Source organism: Bos mutus, chromosome 10, assembly GCF_027580195.1.
Source record: "Bos mutus isolate GX-2022 chromosome 10, NWIPB_WYAK_1.1, whole genome shotgun sequence".
NCBI classification, from domain to species: Eukaryota; Metazoa; Chordata; class Mammalia; order Artiodactyla; family Bovidae; genus Bos; species Bos mutus.
In genome coordinates this window covers 74,291,903-74,317,486 of record NC_091626.1, presented here as the reverse complement: position 1 = coordinate 74,317,486, position 25,584 = coordinate 74,291,903, and the positions used below count along the sequence as shown (strand labels likewise).

Genomic DNA, 25,584 nt, shown 5'->3' with positions numbered 1-25,584 from the left:
AAGGGAAGGTTGTTAATTGGGAGAGCATGGCCCAGGAAAGAGGAGTCTTGCAAACTGTTTAATTGCTTGGGTCAGATACTGTGCTAGATTTAATCCTCCTAATGACCATGTGAACTAAGTATTATCCATAGTTTTCAATTGAGATAACCAAGACTTAAAAGAGTTTTAGTAACTTACTTGTAGCCATGCAAGAGAGTGAGTGGTAGAACTGAGATTCAAATTGCACTATATTTATACCACACTGTACCTCATATCGGAGAAGGCAGTGGCACCCCACTCCAGTACTCTTGCCTGGAAAATCCCATGGACGCAGGAGCCTGGTAGGCTGCAGTCCATGGAGTCGCTACGAGTCAGACACAGCTGAGTGACTTCACTTTCACTTTTCACTTTCATGCATTGGAGGAGGAAATGTCAACCCACTCCAGTGTTCTTGCCTGGAGAATCCCAGGGACGAGGGAGCCTGGTGGGCTGCTGTCTATGGGGTCGCACAGAGTCGGACATGACTGAAGTGACTTAGCAGCAGCAGCAGCAGTACCTCATATATTTCATGGCCAGACTAGATTTTGAAGAAAAAAAAAATAAGCTTGAAGTGATAGGTTGACAAGTAGAAGTGACAACTGTTTTGAGGGATTATAAGTTTTGATAAAAAGAACTGGTAGAGGGCAAGTGGGGAAATCAAAAGATAGATTTTGATCAAAGAACACAGACTCCAGAGTGGTAACATGATGGAAGATTAAAGTAGAAACAGGTTGTTGGAGTAGAGGAACCAGGATTTTTTAGGATATTTTAAAAGTTCACTAGTATGGCTGTTCAGTTTCCTGGGTTGGTATCAGAAGTTGAGGTGGAGAGGAATCCTGAGCCAGGGCCATTGTATTTAATTAGTGTGTGGGATGAGCTGCTTAAAATTGAGTATGACTATTGACATCTGCCACTGCAGTTTTAAGGAACAGGAGTAAGGGTTTTGGAATTGGAAATTGAAAAGGAGGGTGTCACAGAGGATAAGAAAAGGGAAGGGCTTATCCTGGAGGAGTTGGGAGTATTGGAAGTGATAGGATCTCATATAATAATGGTGTTGGTAATTAGGAAATAGAAAGGAAGCTAGACATGTGAATAAATTATCCAGATTTGGAACTTACCATGAACTTAAAGAATTTTCTGAGAGACTGACCAAAATGTTGACTGATACTATAGGGCTTTATCTGAATAAATGATATTGTCTTTGACAGAACATTTTGTATTTTGGGGATACTTTAATCCTAATACGGTTATAAAGATCTTTTTGAAACAAAATTCACTGAATTTCTATAATTGACTTGGTATTCATAATTAACATGATCTGTGGTTACTACTGACTGTCTCATTAAGACTTGGCAAGTCATGTAACCTGACTTTGTGCTTGATTTTCCATCTGTAAAGCCAGGATAACATGTCCCTACTTCAGCGGGATGTTAAAAGATAAAACGTAACCTTCCCTCCTCCCTCCATAACATTTTTTGATTAGAGATAAGAGAATATTAAAAAGAACTTTCAGTTCTTGAGGAGAAAGGTACTATGTTCATGAAATAATCAGTACTCATTTTCATTTAGCCTTAAGGTACGGTTACTTTTTGAAAAGGATTATGGACCTGATGGAAAAATTGTATTTGAGTTTAAATGTTGAAAAGCTGCTTTTCAGAAACACTTAAAATTTAAACATTCCAACACAAAAAAATAATATAAATCTCTATTGTGTATATTTTTCAAAGCAATTTTAGCATCTGAGCACATTTTGGAAATACGTATAAATAGATTTGATGTCTCTCCGTCAAAATTGGCTTCCCTGATAGCTCAGTTGGTAAAGAATCCGCCTGCAGTGTAGGAGACCTGGATTTGATTCCTGGGTCGGGAAGATCCACTGGAGAAGGGATAGGCTACCTACTCCAGTATCCTTGGGCCCTTGTGGATCAGCTGGTGAAGAACAGGCCTGAAATGTGGGAGACCTGGGTTCGATCACTGGGTTGGGAAGATCCCCTGGAGAAGAGAAAAGTTACCCTCTCCAGTATTCTGGACTGGAGAATTCCATGGACTACAGTCCCGTGTGATCACGAAGCGTTGGATATGACTGAACAGCTTTCACTTTCAAAAAAATTAGCTAATTTCAGTGGGGAAGGGAGAAGGCAATGGCCACCCACTCCAGTATTCTTGCCTGGAAAATCCCATGGACGGAGGACCCTGGTAGGCTGCAGTCCATGGGATCACAAAGAGTCGGACACGACTGAGCGACTTCACTTTCACTTTTCACTTTCATGCATTGAAGGAAATGGCAACCCACTCCAGTGTTCTTGCCTGGAGAATCCCAGGGATGGCGGAGCCTGGTGGGCTGCTGTCTATGGGGTCGCACAGAGTCGGACACGACTGAAGCGACTTAGTAGCAGCAGCAGCAGTGGGGAAAAGTCATCTTTTGCAGAGTTGAATGAAGGAACTTTCAGATTATATGGAGGAGGAAAGAAATTACTTTCATGGGAGATGGGAGGAGGAGTCTTTTTTTCAGGTTATTAAAGATTTAGATTTTTAATTTTTTGCCTGTGTAATCAACTAGGAACTCATAATGGGTGACATGAGCTAGATCTGCTAGCTAGAAGTTTGTTGCTGTGTCTTAGTGCTGACTTTGATTTGGACAGCTAAAGGTCTGTACGCTTATATTTAGTTCATTTTATAATCATCAGCAACTAAAGCAAAAATTTGTTTATATTTTGATTTAGCCTGATGTTTAACATTAATACTGTGTCATTTGTTATTTAGAAAATAATAGCCTTAGATATGTAGTTACTAAAACTTGGTTTAGGATCGAGTTTGAAGTTATCTATGAATCAAAGTCCTAAATGAACATAAATTAGGAGCTTAAAAATACGAGGAAAAATGTGTATGCTTTTTCTCTTGAGAGTTATTTTATTTGATCCAAAAAACTTAATCAACTTAGAGTTAAGAAAATATAACAAATAACTTTAATAAGTAGTCTATCAAATTAAGATATTTTTTCAACTCTATGATAATTTTTTCAAAAAGAAAGGGGAGAGAAGTAGATGAATGAGTGGACAAGCTGGCCTCTCTATAATCACCTGAGTTTTCATTTGCAGTTTTTCCTCATCTTGATACTTCAGGAGAGAGCAAAGTTAGCTTCTTAGTTTTATCAGTTCAGCTCAGTCATGTCCGACTCTTTGTTGACCCCATGGACTGCAGCACACCAGGCTTCCCTGCCCATCACCAGCTCCTGGAGCTTGCTCAAATTCTTGTCTGTCGAGTCGGTGATGACATCCAACCATCTCATCCTCTCTCATCCCCTTCTCTTCCTCCCTTCAGTGTTTCCCAACATCAGGGTATTTTCTAATGAGTCAGTTCTTTGCATCAGGTGGCTAAAGTATTGGAGTTTCAGCTTCAGCATCCGTCCTTGCAAAGAATATTCAGGACTGATTTCCTTTAGGATTGGCTGGTTTGATCTCCTTGCAGTCCAAGGGACTCTCAAGAGTCTTCTCCAAAACCACAATTCAAAAGCATCAGTCCTTCAGCGCTCAGCTCTTTATGGTCCAGTCACATTCATACATGACCTCTGGAAAAACCATAGCTTTGACTCAGCGGACCTTTGTTGGCAAAGTAATGTCTCTGTTTTTTAATATGCTGTCTAGGTTGGTCATAGCTTTTATTTCAAGGAGCAGGTGTCTTTTAATTTTATGATTGTAGTCACCATTTGCAGTGATTTTGGAGCCCAAGAAAATAAAGCCTGTCACTGTTTTTTGATTCCCCCCACCCCATCTCTTTGCCATGAAGTGATGCCATGGTCTTAGTTTTTTGAATGTTGAGTTTTAAGTTATATAGGTCCTATTGAGTCTGAATCTGTACTGTGTACTCGGTCCCAGCATACATCATACAAAAGTAGTTTGACTTAATAATTACTGGCTAACGTCTAGTCATTTTTGGTTTTACACTATTTCAGCTAGGTCCTTAGTAGGAGGAAAACTGAGCTGAATCCTTTTAATTGATTTCTGATATCTGAATATCCCCACCAAACTAGTATGTTGAAATCCTAACCCCCAGAGACAATGGTATAATGGTGTGGGGCCTTAAATCATGAGGACGGAGGTTCCAGAGTCCTTGCACCATGTGAAAAGTCCCTAGCTGTGAACCAGGAAGAAGGCCTTTACCCAGCCATGCTGGCATCTCGATCTTGAACTTCTCAGCCTCCAGAGTTGTGAAAAATAAATTCCGGTTGTTTATTAGCTACCTTCCCCATTCTGTTGTATTTTGTTACTGCAAGCTGATGGACTAAGACACTGACTTTGTTTTGGGGAGGACAAAACAAGAACAAAACTCAGCATAGTTTTCAGTTGTTTCTAGTACCGTACAGATATATTTTTATTCGTTTTAATAGTGTATATATGAATATTATTTATTTTCCTCAAATATACTTAATTTCTATACTTACACATGGGTTTTTTTAGTAATCATTATTTTAATGTCTATAATAGTTCATCAAGTTGTACCATAAGTTTACATAGGTATTTTCTTGGTAGTGAACACTTTGGTGTCCAGCTCTTGGCTTATCAATAAAATTGTAATGAGCATCTTTTCTGCATACATTTGTTTTTTTTTCTGTTCAATTAATTTCTTAGGTACATTTATGGGAGTGAAATACTTAATGTCAAAGAATATGTGGCCTTAAATTCTAATTATGAAGTGTTGATTTCAAACAATTGTATTTTTTGCCTATTGTGGATTATTTATAAATGCATTCTCATATTTCTTAGATTTCATTTTTATTCTTTAGTACCTTGTGGGTTTTTTACATAGCTCCCAATATGTAATTAAGTGACAGCTAATGTTGGAATGAGTAGCAGCATTGTCTTAAAATCATTTGATAGATTTAGTCTTGATAACAGCTACTTGAAATGTTATTACTGTATTACTTGCAATTACAAAGGTGAGAAAACTGGGACTTAAGAAAGTTGAATAGCTGGTGGAGACTCCAAGGCCCATACCCTAAAACAGCTTTTAAACTCTTGACTGTAACAGTAACAAATACTTTATATTTTTTAACAAAGTGTGCATAGGTACATACATGCATTCATACACACACACACACAAAACCTTTTGTAAAACAACTTGGACTTAAGATGACACAAGCTGATTTCTGTATTCTATAGATTAGAATTATAGGATATTTTATCTATTCTGTGTAAAAATAATGCTGCTTAAGACACTTGTAGTTAAAAGTGCCAGGTTCTGAACTACAGTGCAATTTATGGAATATTGTCCTTTAAGGATGTGTCTCCTTATTGGTACTAAAGATTTATATTTATGTTCAGCTTATTATTTCATGAAAATAGATAATATGAAAAGGTATAGGATTCTCAGGGCAGTGCATTTCAGGGTTGAGTTGTGAGGCATTGTAGGGGAATTCAGATTTGAATCACTGAAGCTAGGTTATAGATAATAAGCGTTACATCATTGCGTCTCAGATTTCTTTCACTGAAGTGCCCCGAATTTATCATTCATGAATTTGGGAGTGTATCCCAAAGCAGCTTGTAAAAAGTATATAGTTATTTTGAAATCTGATAAACAATTTCAAAGATACTATGAATATTGCATTTTAGTCAATAATTGAGTTGTTTTTTCAATATGAAATGGAATGTTTTTAATCATTTATATTAGGAAAAAAGGAAAACTTTTAACTGTAAAGTCTTTGTGTATTTATATCCTATGGCATTATATGCCTCTAACTTGTGTGGCACATTTCTGGGAGGAAGTGTACTCTGGTTAGAGGCAGCATTTAGAGTACATTAGGGTGTTGCTCAAGGGCAAGTCATGATCGTGCACTGTAATTACAGCAGATGCCATTTTCAAACAAAAAGTAAGAACGTAAAAATCCAGCAAAGATTAATAGAAACTTTTTGAAGTACAAAAAGAATACAATCACATTGTAGGAAACTTGGAACATAGCAGGAAATTACCCACAGAAGTTTTCTTTTTTGCACTCATGTTAAAAGTTTTATAAAGGCAAAAAATACATAGAAAGGATTTTAAGATTTGTTTCTCTAAAAATGTCACATAGATCATATGATTTATATATATAGTGAGTTACCTGTATCAGAAGGAATAGAATTATGCCAGTTGGCACATTATAAAATCTGGAGATCTATATAGAAAAGAAAAGAAACTCAGATTCTAGTCTCAGTTTTGCCATTTACTTATGTGAGTTAGAGCAAGTCTTTTAGTATCTGAGCATCTGTGCTTATGAAGACAGTAATCTTTTCTTACCCATAAATTACTTTTTGCATGAAAATTATATAAAAATGGATTTGTGTATGTATGAGTTTTGATTTACCAATGGGGAGAAGAAGTGTTTTTTAGATGATTGGGGGGAAAAAAAATAGAAGTAAGCAGAGAAGGCAGAAAAAGGAAAGGTTTTAGAAGACTTCAGGAAGAAGAGGAAAGCCTAGGAATTAGAATCGAAGTGTGTGGGCCTGATTGGGGAACTAAATGGTATCGGTACATATAAAAAGTATAGCTAAGTTAAAGATTATTTGTTGTTGTTCAGCCGCTAAGTTGTGTCCAACTCTTTTTGACCTCTGTGGACTGCAGCACGCCTGCTTCTGTGTTTTTTAGATTTGGTTTCCACTTCAGGAAACGGGAAAGAGGTTAGTTTAGTGTGAGGAGATTTTAAATCTTGAAATGTGTTTTAGTCTATAAATCATAGACTTTTATTCTACGATTTATTCTATACATCGTATGAATTTTATCCTGATACGTTCTTCCATTTTGGATAATATTAATTGCTGAAGTGTATTAAGTATTTTGCTGTATGTCAAACATGAATTACCTCATTTGACCTTTCATTCCAAAGCAGATTATGATTAACTTTCAGTTCTTTTTTTAAAAACCTTTGGTGCACGAAATTAGACTAATGATTATCTTGGTTCGTACTGTCATCATTGGTTTATGTATGGACCTCTGTAGTCTGTTATTTTTACTTTTTTATTTACTTGACAAGTATTCACTTAGTATAATCCAAGAATCAGGACATTGATGATAGCTAAAATCTACCTAACATACTGCTGTTATATTCCTTTGACCTCTTCGTAGAGGTTACTTTATCATGTGTTGTGTATATCATTTTGTTGCTGTTGTTCAGTCACCAACTTGTCCATGAGGTTGACTTTGCCACCCCACAGACTATAGCATGCCAGGCTTCTCTGTATCCACTATATCCAGGAGTTTGCTCACATTCATGTCCGTTGAGTTGGTGATGCTATCTATCTCATCTTTTGCCACCTGCTTCTCCTTTTGCCTTCAATCCTTCCCAGCATCAGGGTCTTTTCCAGTGAGTCGGCTCTTCACATCAAGTATTGGCCAAAGTATTGGAGCTTGAGCTTTAGCAGCAGTCCTTCCAATGAACATTCAGGGTTGATTTCCTTTACTTCCTGTTAAAAAAACCTTTATCATGTATATGTACGCCTAACAGTGTCTCATTATTTTTGAAATCTATAAAGGGGATATGGGATTCCCTGGTGGCTCAGTGGTAAAGAATCTGCCTGCCAATGCAGGAGACACAGGTTCAGTCCCTGGACTGAGAAGATCTCCTGGAAGGAAATGGCAACGCACTCCAATATTGTTGCCTAGAAAATCCTATGGACAGAGGAGCCTGAAGCTATAATCCATACGTCTAAACAACAACAACAAAAGGAATGTACTTAGTGTATATTAACTCCTGAACTGATTTTTTTTATGCTCAGTAATGTCTTAAGATGTCTCCATTCTTTTTGTTATAGTTTTTTATTCATTTGCCCTGCCATATAATACTCCATTGTGTTACATTACCACAATATAGACAGTCTGTTGTCTAAGAATATTTGAGTTATTTTTAGGTATTTGCTATCATGAGTGTTACCACTGTGAACTTTTTTGCAGTATTCTAATGCATATATGCTAAAGGTTCTCTTTAATGTATTTGGGGTTAAAATAGTTGGATTTAAGTTATGTTGTAAATTTTCAAGTTTACAAGGTAATACAAAACTGTCCCCATGCAGTTCCAATTTGTACTCCTACTGGCAGTGTAAGAGAAGAGGTATAAAAACTACATTTTTATAACAGATGATATTTGCTAACATTTTTTTTTTTTTTTTTGCTTACTGTGTGACAGACACTGTTCTAAATGCTTACATGAATTAATAAATTTTTAAATTCCCACATCCATCCTGTTGGGCACTGTTACATCTGTTTTATAGATGAGGAAGCTGAGGCATGAGAGGACTAACCTATTAGTACATGATAGGATTCAAACTTCGTTAGGTCGGGATATCTTACCTTTCCAAATGCCCATTTATGGATTTACCTTCTCCTTTCCTTTTCCTCTGTCCCCATCAGTTTCTTGGTCTTTATTTGCTTTTGATAGTGAGTTTTGGTTATTGTTTCTTTATATTATTTTGTGTTAGCATTGTCCATTGTGTAGTCTTCCTTTAAAAAGCAATTTCTTAAAAAACCAAAGTTTTCTCATTTGTAGAATGAGTAAGATGGTTCAGATGATACCTAGCATTTTTGGCTCTAGTATTTTGTAACTTGACATAGTCTCCTATGTAGAAAATTTTCACATTTTCTGTTTCTTAAATCTTAAGATGTGAAACAGTTTAGAATGCTTTATTTCATTGTAAAATTTCACTTAAAGTTAATTGTTTATGTTTAATAGAATATTGTCAGCTTCCCTGGTGGCTCAGACAATAAAGAATCTGCCTGCAGTGTAGGAGACCTGGGTTAGGAAGATCATCTGGAGAAGGGAATGGCTACCTACTCCAGTATTCTTTCCTGGAGAATTCCATGGATAGAGGAGCCTGGGGGGCTATAGTCCATGAGTTGCAAAGAGTCAGACATGACTGAGTGATTATCTGTACATCAGCAAGCTATTAAGTAGCTAACAAAATTCTGGCATGGACGTGAACGTATACTGATTTCAGCATAGGCTTTTGTGTATACGTCTGTTGAGCTGAATGAAATTTTTTCCTTTAGTGTTTGTAAGTATTGTTCTTGAGGGGTTTTTTGTTTGTTTTGTTTTTTTAAGCCAGTCATCTTTGTACTCTGCTGCCACTTGATCTGTAAATGTTTTGTTTTTTGTTTTACCCTTTAGGTACTGAGTTAAGATAAAATATTATTTTAAAATTCTGATTCTAGTTATAGATGACAGTTTATTTGACAGTTTATTGGGTTAATATTGAATGACAAAGTTCTAGACCCAGTTGTATATACTTAATTATCTGTATATCTTGCCAAAGTAGGATATTATCTCAACCTCAGATCTTTAAGTGTTTAGGTGCTGTAAAAATAGCAGTTAGAACTGTTTCAGTAAAGTCTGTTAATTCAAATCCATTATGTGTGTGCTGCACATGTAGTGGTAGTTAAATGTTGCAGTGCAGTGAGCCCTATAAGCATCAGTCATACATGTGTGCTGAAGTGGCAGGCCGATAGAAACAGCCAAACAGATGGAGATCAGGGTGTTGCAGCATTTCTTACTAGTCAAATTTAGTCCTTCTTCTGGTTTTTACATTGCTGTTAGCTTTGGCACAGTCATTAATGTTGATTCTGAGTGAAATAGATAAAACAAACATTAATGAGCATTTCTTATTTGCTGGAGAAAGGATTGGAACTAAATTTTTTTAAGTTTTCTGGTGTTAAGCCGATAAGCTTTGGGGATACAGATGAGTAAAATCTGAGTCTTTTTGCCTTCACAGAGTTCTCAGTCTGATACTGGAAATACATGATTGGTTCTTTGGTAATGAAGGACTTGATTCCCTGCTATTGGAAAAGATAGTCCCAGAAGAGTGAGGAAAAACATTGAAAGTAAAAAGTACTTCATTTTGGAAAGACATGTTTACATGTTATGTATATAACTTTGTGTGTAGTTCAGTAATCTGGTGATTAAAGTAGCTACAGTCTTGTCTTTCAATTCACTTTGAAGTTTTTATGGTAGGATAGATTGTGTCTGAATGTGGAAGTGTTAGTCGCTCAGTTGTTTCTGACTCTTTGTGACCCAGTGGACTGTAGCCTGCCAGGTTCCTCTGTCCATGGGATTCTCCAGGCAAGAATACTGGAGTGAGTTGCCAGTCCCTTCTCTAGGAGATGTTCCCCACCCAGGGATTGAACCCAGGTCTCCTGCATTGCAGGCAGATGCTTTACCATCTGAGCCAGCAGAGAAGCTGTGAATTTCTCCAGGCAAGAATACTGGAGTGGGTAGCCCTGCCCTTCTCCAGGGTATCTTCATAACCCAGGGATCAAACTCAGGTCTCTGGTATTGCAGTCAGATTCTTTACTGTGTAAGAAAGGTAAAAGATTTAAGGACTTCCCTGGTGGTCCAGTGGCTAAGACGCCAAGCCTCCAACACAAGAGCCCTGAGTTCCATTCATGGTGAGGGAACTAGATCCCAGATGCTGCAACTAAGTTCACGTGCTGGAACTAAAGATATAGCATGCTGCAATTTAAAAAGATCCCGCATGCCGCAGTGAAGGTAGAAATCCTACATGCTGCAACTAAGACCTGGAGTAGCCAAATAAATAAAAATAAATTTTTATAACAAAGGAAAAAGATTTAGTGTCTTAACAACTTAGAGCTGAGAGTAGATGATTATTGTGAACTTAGCCTTTTTATGACTTTAGATTATGTATTATAGATAGTTACATTTATTGATGTTTACTTAAAAGATATGAAATCTTTATATATAAATCTAATACATATAAATCTAGTCTATATAAATAAATTATATATATTAATGTTTACTTAAAAATACTTTAATCTTTTCTTTTAAAAATCATTTCTTTGGTTAGCAAGAGCTTTGAAATGAGTCATTTGTAATATTTTAGTCCACGTGGGTCAGGTTTTAGTGTAAGAACATGAGCTGTGTTATCAAAGCTAGATAAATGGTGCAAAAAGCCTAAATTTGATAGGAAGACAAAGGGGGCATTTTAGGTGAAGTACGTTGTTGCGGTTCCAAACTCAAGTAACTTGCCATGAACTTAAGCTACTGTAATTTTTCTCCATTTCTTCTTAATTATTGTATTAAAAACTATAGATTTTATGGGCAGAGAGGACAAGGTAGAAGCATTGAAGGGTTTACATACACATGCTGTTTTGTCATTGTCTCTCATCAGCCTACATCATCTTGAGAATTTTTCTCTATTGTATACTAAAGAGCTTTCAAAAGTTTGTGGCAGATACTGGTAAAGCAAGCATAAAATAGTTCTCATATTGCTGTGTTTCCTCAGAAATTTCATGTGTGTGTACAGTCTTAATTTGAAATAATTTTAGACCTACAAAAAGGTAAGAAAAAATGTACCAAGAATATTCATATATTCTTTGACTGGCTTTCTAAAATGTTGGTATCTTAAATAGCCAAACAGGAAATTAACACTGATAATAATATTATCTACAGACCTTATTTCAAGTTTTATCAGTTGTTCTATTAGTGTCCTTTTCTAGTTCAGGATCCAATCCAGCATTGCGTGTTGTAGCAAGTATTCACGTCTCTTTGTTTCCTGTAATCTGGAATAGTTCTTCAGTCTTTGTTTCATAATTTTGAAACTATTTTGAAGAATACTGACCAAGTATTTTGTAGAATGTTCTTCAGTTTGCAAAATTCTGATGCTCAGTCTTGATTAAATTGAAGTTAAACGTTTTGGGTGACAGTGCTGTAGAGTGAAGGTGTGTCCATGCTTCAGGAGGTCTGTGACGGTGATACGTCCTGTACTAATGATATGAGCTTTGATCATTTGGTTAACGTGATGTCTGCCAGGTTCTTAGTCAGGGCTTCAGTCAGTTGCTTCTTGTTCTGTAGCTTGGCACAGATGGACATTATGCCTTAACCAGTTTGGATACTTGCCAGTGTGCCCTGAGGCTTTCCAAAGGCATTGTGCATACCTGTCTGGGGCCTAGATTGGGGACACTATGCCAGTCATGAGTGTCCACTGGAAAGGGCTGTCTCCAGGGTCCCTTAGAGCAACCCATATAGGCAACACGATGCATACACTGCGAAGAGGCTGTTGTTTGCAGCCATGGTACACCAGGCCCCCTCAGGGAAAAGAGCACAGTCAGCTTAACTGACTGCAAATGAGTACTTCCATTTTGGCTTCACAATATGTTCTACGTTCATTTGATATTTTCCCTTCCACAGCTTTAGAGTCATTGTATTTATCCAAGGAACTCTAGTTTCTTTTATTGGAGACTTATAATGAGAAACTGTTACCTGAGTAGTAGGTGTGCTTATGGGCTTGCCACGTGGTACAGTGGTAAAGAATCCACCTGCCAGTGCAGCAGATGCAGGAGACGCAGGTTTGATCCCTGGGCCAGGAAAGATCCCCTGGAGTAGGAAATAGCAACCTACTTCAGTATTCTTGCTTGGAAAATTCCATGGAACGAGGAGCCTGGTGGGCTACAGTCCGTGGAGTCACAAAGAGTTGGACTTGACTGAGCACATGTGTACACACAGATGTGCTTATTGGCATTGGGGTGAGGCTGGTGGAGCAGACCCCATTTTACAAATGAAGAGAGCTAAATTGAAGGTTAAAAGTCAGAAAAAAGTGATTGAGTTGGGACATAAACTCAGGCCTTTTCAGTCCAGAGTTCAGATTCTTTCCACTTGCTCTCCTGTATCACTGTAGTTCCTTCCTTACAGTTGTCATTTCCATTAATTCTACTATTTGTCTTTTTTGGAACAGATAGGCACACTCTAGTTCTTAATGTTCAAGAAAATTATTAAATAGTCAGTTCAGTCATTCAGTCCTGTCCGACTCTTTGCGACCCCATGAATCGCAGCACTCCAGGCCTCCCTGTCAATCACCATCTCCCGGAGTTCACTCAAACTCACGTCCATCGAGTCACTGATGCCATCCAGCCATCTCATCCTCTGTCTCCCCTTCTCCTCCTGTCCCCAATCCCTCCCAGCATCAGAGTCTTTCCAATGAGTCAGCTCTTCACATGAGGTGACCAAAGTACTGGAGTTTCAGCTTTAGCGTCATTCCTTCCAAAGAAATCCCAGGGCTGATGTCCTTTAGAATGAATTGATTGGATCTCCTTGCAGTCTAAGGGACTCTCAAGAGTCTTCTCCAACACCACAGTTCAAAAGCATCAATTCTTCAGCGCTCAGCTTTCTTCACAGTCCAGCTCTCGAATCCATACATGACCCTGGAAAAACCATAGCCTTGATTAGACGGACCTTTGTTGACAAAGTAATGTCTCTGCTTTGGAATATGCTATCTAGGTTGGTTATAACTTTTCTTCCAAGGAGTAAGCGTCTTTTAATTTCATGGCTGCCTTCATCATCTAGAGTGATTTTGGAGCCCCCAGAAATAAAGTCAGCCACTGTTTCCACTGTTTCCCCATCTATTTGCCATGAAGTGATGGAATTGGATGCCATGATCTTAGTTTTCTGAATGTTGAGCTTTAAGCCAACTTTTTCACTCTCCACTTTCACTTTCATCCAGAGGCTTTTTAGTTCCTCTTCACTTTCTGCCATAAGGGTGGTATCATCTGCATATCTGAGGTTCTTGATATTTCTCCCGGCAATCTTGATTCCAGCTTGTACTTCCTCCAGCCCAGCGTTTCTCATGATGTACTCTGCATATAAGTGAAATAAGCAGGGTGACAATATACACAGCCTTGACGTACTCCTTTTCCTATTTGGAACCAGTCTGTTGTTCCATGTCCAGTTCTAACTGTTGCTTCCTGACCTGCATATAGGTTTCTCAAGAGGCAGTCAGGTGGTCTGGTATTCCCATCTCTTTCAGAATTTTCCACAGTTTATTGTGATCCACACAGTCAAAGGCTTTGGCATAGTCAATAAAGCAGAAATAGATGCTTTTCTGGAACTCTCTTGCTTTTTCGATGATCCAGCGGATGTTGGCAATTTGATCTCTGGTTCCTCTGCATTTTTTAAAACTAGCTTGAACATCTGGAAGTTCTCATTCATGTACTGTTGAAGCCTGGCTTGGAGAATTTTGAGCATTTCTTTACTAGTGTGTGAGATGAGTGCAATTGTGTGGTAGTTTGAGCATTCTTTGGCATTGCCTTTCTTTGGGATTGGAGTGAAAACCGATCTTTTCCAGTCCTGTGGCCACTGCTGAGTTTTCCAAATTTGCTGGCATATTGAGTGCAGCACTTTCACAGCATCATCTTTCAGGATTTGAAATAGCTCAACTGGAATTGCATCACCTCCACTGGCTTTGTTTGTAGTGATGTTTTCTAAGGCCCACCTGACTTCACATTCCAGGATGTCTGGCTCTAGGTGAGTGATCACACCATCGTGATTATCTTGGTCATGAAGATCTTTTTTGTACAGTTCTTCTGTGTATTCTTGCCACCTCTTCTTAATATCTCCTGCTTCTCTTATGTCCATACCATTTCTGTCCTTTATGGAGCCCATCTTTGCATGAAATGTTCCCTTGGTATCTTTAATTTCCTTGAAGAGATCTCTAGTCTTTTCCATTCTGTTGTTTTCCTCTATTTCTTTGCATTGATCACTGAGGAAGGCTTTCTTATCTCTTCTTGCTATTCTTTGGAACTCTGCATTCAGATGCTTATATCTTTCCTTCTCTCCTTTGCTTTTCGTTTCTCTTCTTTTCACAGCTATTTGTAAGGCCTCCCCAGACAGCCATTTTGCTTTTTTGCATTTCTTTTCCATGGGGATGGTCTTGATCCCTGTCTCCTGTACAGTGTCAGGAACCTCAGTCTATAGTTCATCAGGCACTCTATCAGATCTACTCCCTTAAATCTATTTCTCACTTCTACTGTATAATCATAAGGGATTTGATTTAGGTCATATTGAATGGGTTAGTGGTTTTCCCTACTTTCTTCAATTTAAGTCTGAATTTGGCATAGTATAATATTTCAAAACAGAAAATAGTCTTTACAGTTCGAAAAATATTTTATTATATGTTTACTGTGGTTAAGGCAGTATGGTGGACATTGGTAGTATTTGAGTATGTGCTTATATGTTTTGGAAGGACATCATGCTGAGAATTTTGTTTGTTTGTTTACAATGGTATTTTTTTCCCCTCAATAAATAGCTGAAGGGTTGAGGTAGATGAGGGATTGGGGCTGTTGTGAACTGATTCATTGTCCAAGAATCTAAATGGCTTAGAGATTTATATATTATATATAAATCATGCTAAATAAATATGTAGTATTTAGGTTAATATATATTTATATATACCTCTTTTTAATGTACTGCCACTTAATAATTTTAGTAATGTTATGCAACCATTAAACAATATCTGTTGGCTGAGCACACTTAAATACACACTTTGTTGTTGCTTCTAATTCTTGCATTAACTTCTTGAATTGATACTATTTTTCCCATATTCCATGTGAGCAAAGAGAAGTGACTTGCCTAAAATCATAAAATCTTAATAAATACCATAAAGTGGTTTTAAATCCAAGTTGAACGCTGCCCACTGTGTGAAGCGCTGTTTATGTTATATATGTATTCACACTTTCAGAGTGTCCCTTAGTTCTCAGGTTGAGGGTGTGATGAAAAAGTTTATTCTATATACCTACATATGAGATTTTGAGGTCATTCTGCCAAGGTAGGAAGCCTAGTTCTGTCACTTACCAGTTTTGTGATCCTGGAGTTTTTTTAAATCATGTCTGTAAAATGAGGATAATAATTATATCTGCTTTGGAGGGTTATCTTGAGGATTAAATATAACTCATGGAAAGCATTGAACTGTGCAAATAGCAGGTACTGAAGTGTTAGCTGCCTGTTAATAATAGTAGGGGTAATAGTAGAAGTAACTAATACATTGCAAAGAAACATCAAAAGTTCAACAGTAGAATAAACACTAATAATTGACAGATACTATGATGGACTACTTGGGATAATTTTGTGACTATTGGATAATTCATAGAATCAAAGAAATTGGGAATGAGAAAGGGATTTGATTAAATAGCATCTTTATCTCTGATTTTTTTGAAAAAGGGTACTAAGGCCGTAAAACGAAGATCATGGCATCCGGTCCCATCACTTCATGGGAAATAGATGGGGAAACAGTGGAAACAGTGTCAGACTTTATTTTTCTGGGCTCCAAAATCACTGCAGATGGTGACTGCAGCCATGAAATTAAAAGATGCTTACTCCTTGGAAGGAAAGTTATGACCAACCTAGATAGCATATTCCAAAGCAGAGACATTACTTTGCCAACAAAGGTCCATCTAGTCAAGGCTATGGTTTTTCCTGTGGTCATGTATGGATGTGAGAGTTGGACTGTGAAGAAGGCTGAGTGCCGAAGAATTGATGCTTTTGAACTGTGGTGTTGGAGAAGACTCTTGAGAGTCCCTTGGACTGCAAGGAGATCCAACCAGTCCATTCTAAAGGAGATCAGCCCTGGGATTTCTTTGGAAGGAATGATGCTAAAGCTGAAACTCCAGTACTTTGGCTACCTCATGTGAAGTTGACTCATTGGAAAAGACTCTGATGCTGGGAGGGATTGGGGGCAAGAGGAGAAGGGGACGACAGAGGATGAGATGGCTGGATGGCATCACTATCTGGGTGAACTCCGGGAGTTGGTGATGGACAGGGAGGCCTGGCGTGCTGTGATTCATGGGGTCACAAAGAGTCGGACACGATTGAGCAACTGATCTGATCTGATCTGATCTGAACTTGCCCAAACTGTTAAAGTTGCATTGTATCACTCTCAGTGGAAACTTTGACTTTATGGCTGTTAATTCAATGTTCTTTCCACTACAGATTTTTCCCCTAATCTCTGTTAAGGGAAATGATTTATGTGGAATATCATTCTCTTCTTTATTTTTAGGAGTCCTTGATACCTACTGGTATCAAACAGTAATTCCTAAAATATAACCAATTAAGTTGGAGGATAATATATGATTTGCCTCTTTAGAGGGGTTTAATAGGAACAGCAGATAAATAAAAAAGCATCTCTGAAAGCGTGGTTTAGTTCACTTGCTGGGCAGCAGAATATTGGCATGAAATAGTTTATTTTTAGCTTTAGGGTGAGTTCTTTATTTTTAGAAAAGTAAAAACAGATGCAAAGAAGATAATGATCATCTATATTCTTATCCAGAATTAATCACTAACTTAGTGTATTAAAAAGCAGAGACATCACTTTGCCAACAAAGGTCCATACAGTCAAAATCTGGTTTTTCTAGTAGTTATGTTCTATTGGTTGTGAGAGTTGGGTGATAAAGAAGGCCAGGCACCTAAGAGTTGATGCTTTCAAATTATGATCCTGAAGAAGACTCTTGAGAGTCCCTTGGACTGCAGGAGATCCAACCAGTCCATCCTAAAGGAAATCAGCCCTGACTATTCATTGGAAAGACTGATGCTGAAGCTGAAACTCCAATACTTTGGCTACCTGATGTGAAGAACTGACTTACTGGAAAAGACCCTAATGTTGGGAAAGATTAGAGGCAGGAGAAGAAGGGGATGACAGAGGATGAGATGGTTGGATGGCATCACTGACTTGATGGACGGGAGTTTGAGCAAGCTCCGGGAGTTGGTGATAGACAGGGAAGCCTGGTGTGTTGCAGTTCATGGCGTCGCAAAGAGTCGGACACAACTGAGCAACTGAACTGATGTCTGTTTCCTAGTATCAATGAGAAATGTATTCTTTACATCTTAACTGTAATCTTTTACTTAGTACAGCTTTTAAAATAAAAGCTTATAATTTGTGTGATGATGATTAAAATTTGTTTGGTGATGGCTGTTTTCATTCAACATTACCTGTTTTTAATTTCACCTGAGGACCATGGCTTGTAGTTTATAAGAGCCTTAATAGCACGCTGTTTTAGTTTTTAAAACACTGTATGAGAACCACGATGCTGATTTAAATCCAGTATTGCTCATAATTTAAAAGTGTCTCCTAAGTTTTAGTGTGTTTCCATGAGATATGAACATTTTGCGGGGCAGGGCACGAAGTGGTATTAGGCTTTGTATAAATGTGTTGTGTTGTCAAGGAGGACATGTTTACTTTGTGAAGTTACAATTACAGATTTGAAACATTTTTCTCTGCAGAAGGGGGAGTCAAGATCATGGAATAATTTTTTTTAATCATTTTTTTTAAGTAACTGCTATACTTCTACATTTAGACTGATAAAATTGTAGAAAAATGAAAAATATAGAATATTCCAAATACTATTCTTATTTTACATAAATGAAGCTGGGGATAAAGAGCAGCTTTTTTCTTTACCTTCTAGTCACAGCTTTTTAAATTGCAGAGAAGAACTACAACAGCATAAATTTTAAATTCTTGTTCAGTCACTTATAAGAAAGTCATTTATGCTTACTTAACCTCTTGAAACTTTAGTTTCCTTACCTGTTATATAGGATTAACACCATTTTGCAGGGTTATTTTGGAATTAAAAATAATAACTTTACTCCAAATAGATTGGGTATATAGTAAAAGCTGCATAAGTTTTGCTGTTAAATGTTGTTAGACCCTGGATTGCTTTGTTTCGTTTTGGTACTTTGATTGTTTTTGTGATTATAAAAGAAGAGAATAAAGGTTACCTCTGACTGTTGTGAATTTTTCTAGAATTTTTTTAAGGTATATTATGCACATTTTATCTTACTATTTCTCTAAAACTGGGTCTTCAGGATTTGGCCTCTTACCATGAGTGAAATATATAGCTCTTGCAGAGTTTTCAGCAAGAGTCATATGACCTGACTTATGTTTTTGTTTTTATTTTTTTGACCACACCGCAGGTTGTGTATGAGATCTTAGTTCTCCAACCAGGGATCAGACCTGCACCCCTTGCCTTAGAAGTGTGGAGTCTAAACCACTGGACTGCTAGGGAAGTCCCTTAGGTTTTTTAAAGACCACTCAAATGTTCTTGGCTTCTAAATATGCTAAAGACACTTCTATTTTTAAGTTACCTTCTTCCTCAAAAAAGTCCATTGATATTTTAAACTGAATTTCCAGTAGATAAACAGAATTTAGACAGAATTGTCATCTTTGTAATATTGAGTTTTGCTTTTAGAAAACATAAACTGTGCTTTTATCTGTTCAGGTCATTTATGCTCTTCATAAACATTTTAAAGATTTCTTTCTGTTGATCCTGCACATTTCATTTTAGTAATTTTATGTTTAATTGTTGTAGATTAGCTCTTTTAATAATCTTAACTCACTGGTAAAGAAGAAAGCCAGATAATTTTTATGTATTTTTTTATATCCAACTGCTACACTGTGCTTTCTTGTTTTTTTTTTAGTAGACCTTATTTTTTAGAGAAGTTTGAGGTTCACAGTAAAACTGACGGGGAGGTACAGATTTGCCACACACTGCCTGCCCAAACAGGTACCTAACTGTTACGTTGTCAACCTCCCCCACTAGAATGGAACATTTGTTACAATTTATGAACCTACACATCAATCATCATTATCACCCAGAGTCCATAGTTAACATTTAGGGTTTATTCTTGGTGTTGTAGCATAGTAATCACAGTTGTTTTAAATTCTTGGTTTGGTAATTCCAACATCTCTACCACGTCTGAGTCTGGTTCTGATCCTTTGTTTCTTTAAATTGTGTTTGTTACCTTTTATTATGATATGCCTTGTAATTTTTTCTTGATAAGCCAGACATGATGTATTGACTGAAAAGCTATAAATAGGCCGTTAGTAATGTGGTAAAGTGTGTGTGTGTGTGTGTAGGGGATGGGTAGGAAAGTGTTTTATAGCTCTGTTATTGTGTGTGTGCACATGCGCGTGTGTACCCACGCACTCAGTTGTGTCTGACTCTTTGTCACCACATGGACTGTAGCCTGCCAGGCTCCTCTGTCTATAGGATTTTCCAGGCAAGAACACTGGAGCAGGTTGCCATTTCCTTCTCCGGGGACCTTTCCCACCCAGGGATCGAACCCGCGTCTGCATCTCCTGCATTGGCAGTTGAGCCACAGGGGAAGCCCCCCAGTTCTGTTATTAAGTTTCAGTCTTTTTTTTGCTCCAGATTTATTGAATTATAACTGACAAAAATTCTTTATACTTAAGATTTACATCTTAGTGTTTTGACATCTGTATACATTATAAAATAATCACAGCAGTCAGTGTAATTAGCATATCTATCACAGCATATAGGTATTTTTTTTCTTTTTTCTGTTAAGAACATTTAAAATGAACAGTTAGCAAACTTCAAGTATATAATTCAGTATTGTTAATTATAATCACATTGCTGAACATTTGGTCTCCAGAACTTAGCTTTTTGTGATCCTGTGTCTCTGGATTGTGAACTTCTTAAATGCTGTTTCTAAGATCTTACCCCTCTTAAGGAGGACAAGATGGCTGAATTGGGTTGTAGTTGGGTATTTGTTTACCTTCCCTTAGGTCAGTTAGGTTCTGATACAACTTTAGGTGGTTATTGTTGTTTTAGTCAACCAGTTGTGTCTGACTCCTTTGCAACCCCTTGGACTGTAGCCCACCAGGCTCCTCTGTCCATGGGATTTCCCATGCAAGAATACTGGAGGGGGTTGCTATTTCCTTCTCTAGGGGATACTCCTGACCCAGGGATTGAACCTATTTCTCCTGCATTGGCATGTGGATTCTTTACTTCTGAGCCACCAGGAAAACCCATTTAGGAGGTTAAACTCTGGTTAAATAATTTCTCCTGAAGTCAAGCTTTGTTAAGAAGAACAGTGTGCTCCAGTGTATTTCAAAATGCTTTCTTTCCCTCTTCTGGAAATATGAGGGAATTTTCCCTGATATTTGCTGTGAGGACTTGTTAGAGTGCCAGGAAGGAAAACTAACAAAAGGGGGGGGGTGCATTTTGAGGACTGAATTTTTAATCTCAGAATTGTTCACTCCCAGTCTCCAGCAGCCCATCAATACCCCCACCCCCTGCCACAGCACTGTTTCCCAAAGAGCTCTTTGCCCTCAGGCTTCTGATCCGATAAACTGTCATTCTCCACAGTCTCTGCCTCTTCAAGGTTGGGGGCAGTAGTTTGCCCTGTGACCTCACTTTTGTTACTGATCCCAGGAAGTGTTGATTTTTCAGTTTGTTAAGCTTTTTATTTATTGTTAGCATAGATTGGTGGCTTCCAAGCTTCCTATGGGCAGGATTAGAAACAGAATATCCTTATTTTTCTAATAAAAAATTTGTGTTAAAAGCAATCATATAATTTTAAATAAGGATAATTTTTAAATATGTACTTCGTTTCTCTTTTCCTCCCTCACTCCTCTTTAATCATATTACTGTAATATTAATTTTTTAACTTCCTCAGAAATGTCCTATAGCTGGCTATAATAGAAGTGCCTCAGATATTTTCACTTAGCAGTGTGTAGTAATTATGGAGCTTTTTAATAGCCTTTACCTGTTAGGTAAGTATTTTTCTGTATTAACTTTGTCAACAAAGGTCCATCTAGTCAAAGCTATGGTTTTTCCAGTAGTCCTTGTATGGATGTGAGAGTTGAACTATAAAGAAAGCTGAATGCCAAAGAATTGATGTTTTTGAACTGTGGGGTTGGAGAAGACTCTTGAGAGTCTCTTGGACTGCAAGGAGATCCAACCTGTCAATCCTAAAGGAAATCAGTCCTGAATATTCATTGGAAGGACTGATGCTGAGGCTGAAACTCCCAATACTTGGCCACCTGATGTGAAGAACTGACTCACTGGATGCTGGGAAAGACTGGGAAAGACCCTGATGCTGGGAAAGATTGCAGGCAGGAGGAGAAGGGGACAACAGAGGATGAGATGGTTGGATGGCACCACTGACTGAATGGAAATGAGTTTGGCCAAGCTCCAGGAGTTGGTGATGAACAGGGAAGCCTGGCGTGCTGCAGTCCATGGGGTCGCAAAGAGTCAGACAAGACTGAGTAACTAAACTGAACTGATTTCTGTATTTCTTTAGCAATATATATTCTTTCAAGAATATTTTCAAGAGTTAATGTTGAAATTTTTTTTAGCATCTTTCAAGGTAGTAAAGTCTGAAACAATGTATTTTCACTCCCAGATTAGTTTCTTTTTCAGCATTTGAATCTTGGGCTACAAGCTATGTAAAATAGTGTTTTCCTTTTAAAACTCTGCTCATGTTTCTATGTGTTTTTATTTATAGTACACATTATTATGTTGCTATCTGTATTGTCTATCATGCTCTTTAATAATGCATTTTAGATGGTGAACTCCTTGAAGAAAGTGGTGTCTTTTACAGAAAGTAGTCTTCAATAAGAAAAAGCACTATCCCTTCCTTCATGTTTCCTCTTCTTTCTAATTTACCTCCATTCGTCCTTAAGCTCTTAAAAGATCCAGAGTGCACTTGTTTCCTGGGAAGACAAATCACTCTGAGATCCTTGGTAGTCTTCCCTGAATGACACGTAATTGAAACAAGTTTTAATTTATATCTTTTGGGTTTTGCTTGGATTGTAAGAATGTACTTGCTTGCAACTCTCAATGTTGTTAGAGTTGGTTTTGGAGGCTCTTAGACTTACCTGTCCCAAATTAAAATTACTTGACCACAAGGGTGCAGGGGAATGACTGCTTCTGGAGGAACCGGCTCAGAGGAGAAAAGTAGAGGAAGGTAGATAATGAAAATTTCCCATTTTAATCTTGCTTAGTACTAAAAATTGTATAAAACAAATATTGTCTTCACAGAGGCTTATCAGTGTGGCATATTTAAAAGTAAGATGGGGTTGTATGTTTTCCTCTTCCTTTACTCAACAATTACATACATACTGATCACAAACTACATCTCTAATTACATTCTACTCAATACAGTAGTAAATGAGGAAAACAACATCCCTGCTCATGTGGAATATAAGTTCTATTAATAGGAGACAGACAATAAATACCTAAAGAAGTAAGTAAGATAATTTCAGATAGTCATAAGCATTATGAGGAAAATAATACCAAGAAAAGAAATAGAGTGTAATACATAAGAGTGGAGGGAAGCTGGATGTTGGAACTAGTTTAGATTCAGTTCAGTTCAGTTGCTCAGTCGTGTTTGACTCCTTGTGACCCCATGAATTGCAGCACACCAGGCCTCTCTGTCCATCACCAACTCCTGGAGTTCACTCAAACTCGTGTCCTTCGAGTCGGTGATGCCATCCAGCCATCTCATCCTCTGTCATCCCCTTCTCCTCCTGCCCCCAATCCTTCCCAGCATCAGAGTCTTTTCCAATGAGTGAATTCTTCGCATGAGATGGCCAAAGTATTGGAGTTTTAGCTTTAGCATCAGTCCTTCCAGTGAACACTAAGGACTGATTTCCTTTAGATTGGGTGAGTCTAATTTGAGGAGGATTCATGTTATCTAACACTTAAGGAGGAAACCAGTAGAATATCTCAGAGGAGTCGCCAAGTAAGTGCAGAGGATCTGGGGTAGAGGGAAACCATTTAAAGAGTGGAAAGAATGCTGTTGTGGTTGGAGATCGTGAGTGAGCTAGGAGAGGTAGTCAGAGAAGTGCTGTTTTATGTCTTTTATAAGTCATGGTAATGAGCTGTTAAAAGATTTTAGATTGCCAAGCTGTTTTAAATCAGTCGTTTAGTTATGTATATTGAATTCTTGAGTTAGTGCTTTCTTTTGGAACTTAATTTTTAAGATTATCTAAAGCTGAATACAGGAGAAGGCAATGGCACCCCACTCCAGTACTCTTGCCTGGAAAATCCCATGGATGGAGGAGCCTGGTGGGCTGCAGTCCATGGGGTCGCTAGGAGTTGGACACGACTGAGCAACTTCGCTTTCGTTTTTCACTTTCATGCATTGGAGAAGGAAATGGCAACCCACTCCAGTGTTCTTGCCTGGAGAATCTCAGGGATGGGGGAGCCTGGTGGGCTGCCATCTATGGGGTCACACAGACTCGGACACGACTGAAGTGACTTAGCAGCAAAGCCGAATACAAGAGTAACCTGGCTATATTGCCTGAAGTGATAGGGAATAAAGTATTCTGAATAGAATTTATGTGATAGATTTTAATCAATTTATTCAAAATGAAGATTAGTTTTATAGTTTATTAATATTCTGAGTAAGTAATTATTCCCCAATAGAGCTACACATCAAAACTCCTTCAGAAAATTTAAAATACAGCATTCCTAAGCCTCATCCTTTTGGAATCAAGGCAGTAGACAGTAGACTTTGGGAGTCTGTTTTTTAAAAAGATCTCCATATAATACTTAGAGAATGAACATGAGTTTTGGAACCTCTGAACCAATGGATTTTTTTTTTAATAGTAACTTTATGGAGATATCATCCATATAGCATACAATTCACTGATTTAGAGTCTAAAATTCAATGGGTTTTGGTATATTTGCAGAGATGTAGTCATCATTGCAATTAATTGTAGAACATTCCCAGCACACCAGAGGAAATCCCATCCCTATCTGCCATCTCACTGTTTCCCCTCAACCCTCTCCCCAGCTCTAGACAACCACCATTCATACTTTGTGGATTTGCCTGTCTGGATATTTCATATAAATGGAATCTTATAATACACGGTACTTCTATGACTAGCTTCTTCATTAGCATAATGGATTTTTTTGTTTGATTCTTTTTAGAAGAAAATTTTTATTTATACAATGATTTTTTTTTTCAAAAGAAATAAAGTACGATTGTCAGGAAAAAGCAACTGAAAAAACTGCTAAAATTGGTATTTTATATCTCAGGATTTCTAAAATTAGTTAAGTAAATTATAGCAAAATACCATGTAACAACAGTTGCTAAGTCCTGTCCAACCTCTTCAGCCCCATGGACTGAATGAAGCATGCCAGGCTTCCCGGTCTTTCACTATTTTCCAGAGTTTGCTCAAACTCATATCCATTGACTCGGTGATGTTATCCAACCATCTCATCCTCTGTCGCCCCCTTTTCCTCCTGCCCTGAGTCTTTCCTAGCATCAGGATCTTTTCCATTGAGTTGGCTCTTTGCATCAGGTGGCCAAAGTATTGGAGCTTCATTTTAGCATCAGTCCTTCCAGTATATTTTCGGTATTGATTGCGTTTAGGATTGACTGGTTTGATTTTCTTGCTGTCCAAGGGGTGCTGAAGCGTTTTCTCCAGCACCGAACCAGTGAAATTTTTGTCTGGAGCAGGTTTGGCCATTAATTCCTGGTCATTAATGTGCTCATTATGAAAGAATTTGTTGGATTTTGCAGTTTTTGTGTTTAAGACCAAAGTGTAATGAAAATAAATTAAAGTGACGTTTAGTTTAGGGACTTAAAGATAAAGTACTAATTGGTTACTTGATGTTTCTTATTTCTTGCAATGTGTTGGAGATCCCAAATGCTGTGTTTATTTGCGTAGTTTTTCAGTTAAAAAGAAGTACAGTCATTAACGTGTATAAAAACTTTTTATTTCTGTTCAACTGAAGATTCACTATTTAAGACAGAAGATAAAAACTGCAGGTGAAACCAGTCTACATAGAAATGAACCAGTATTTAAGAAATCAAGGGACTTGATACAGGCAGGATTTCCAGCTTCTCTGAAAAGATCAAAATATTTTCATAATACTGAACTTGCATTCCTGCAAGGCAGCTGCTAGAATGGAGTGTTATATATTCCCTTTAGATGGCCAGAGTTCCCACCACGACAAGTATTATAAGCACTTAAAGTAGTAATCTTCATTCGTTTTTGACCTTTACTTTAA

At 37.7% G+C, this 25,584-nt stretch overlaps 1 protein-coding gene and 1 non-coding gene across 2 annotated transcripts in view; one reads left to right on the top strand and one right to left on the bottom strand.

The window, feature by feature from the left end:
• SPRED1 (sprouty related EVH1 domain containing 1) overlaps nt 1-25,584 on the top strand; it is a 119,867-nt gene that overhangs the window by 9,312 nt on the left and 84,971 nt on the right. The window lies entirely within an intron of this gene.
• On the bottom strand, nt 11,987-12,120 carry LOC138989617 (small nucleolar RNA SNORA70). Its single transcript, XR_011465875.1, has one exon. It is a non-coding gene; the product is annotated as a small nucleolar RNA SNORA70 (small nucleolar RNA).